Genomic DNA, 799 nt, shown 5'->3' on the forward strand with positions numbered 1-799 from the left:
TCGAGGCCCGAAACGTCAGCCTCTCTGCTCCTATGATGCTGCTTGGCCTGCTGTGTTCATCCACCCCTGCACCTTGTTGTCTCAAGTGGAACAGGTGTTGAGGGTGCCCAGGGCAAAGACAAAGGGACTGGTAATGGAATAGGTGGAGCTGTAGCATAGATGTGAATGGAAGGTTTGAACAGGAGGACGTTGCTCAGCCCTGCTGAGAGTGAAGCCAACAAGACGTGAGGATAGGGTATGAAAATGGAGGACAGTGTTTATGCTCTGGAGGTGTTGAACCGAAAGTGGAAACTGACACACTGTTCCTCCATCTTATGTTGAGCTTTGCTGAAACACTGCTGCAGGCCAAGGACAGAAAGGTTGGCATGGGAACAAATTGCTTCATTCAAGTGGCAAGTCACTGGAAGGTTGAGGTCATTCTTACAGACAGAACAGAGGTTTTCTGCAGAGCTCTCATCCTTTTGCATTTGGGCTCTCCAACATAAAAGACACTGCATGGTGAGCAGTGAATTACAGTAGGTTAGGTGGAAAGAAGTACGTGGAAACTGTTGCATCACCTGGAACATTTGGAACCTTGGACAGTGAGGAGGGAGGAGATACAAGAGTCATGGAGCCATACAGCATAAAAACAGGGCCTTGGGCCAACCATGTCTATTCTGACCAACAAACACCAACCTGTACTAATCCCATTTACCTGCACTTGATCCACAGCCTACTGTGCCCTGGCATTTTAAGTACTCCTCCAGAAGCTTCTTAAATGTTGTGCGAGTACTTGGCTCCACCTCCCTCTCAGACAGCA

This window comes from Rhincodon typus, chromosome 17 (genome assembly GCF_021869965.1).
Source record: "Rhincodon typus isolate 14 chromosome 17, sRhiTyp1.1, whole genome shotgun sequence".
NCBI classification, from domain to species: Eukaryota; Metazoa; Chordata; class Chondrichthyes; order Orectolobiformes; family Rhincodontidae; genus Rhincodon; species Rhincodon typus.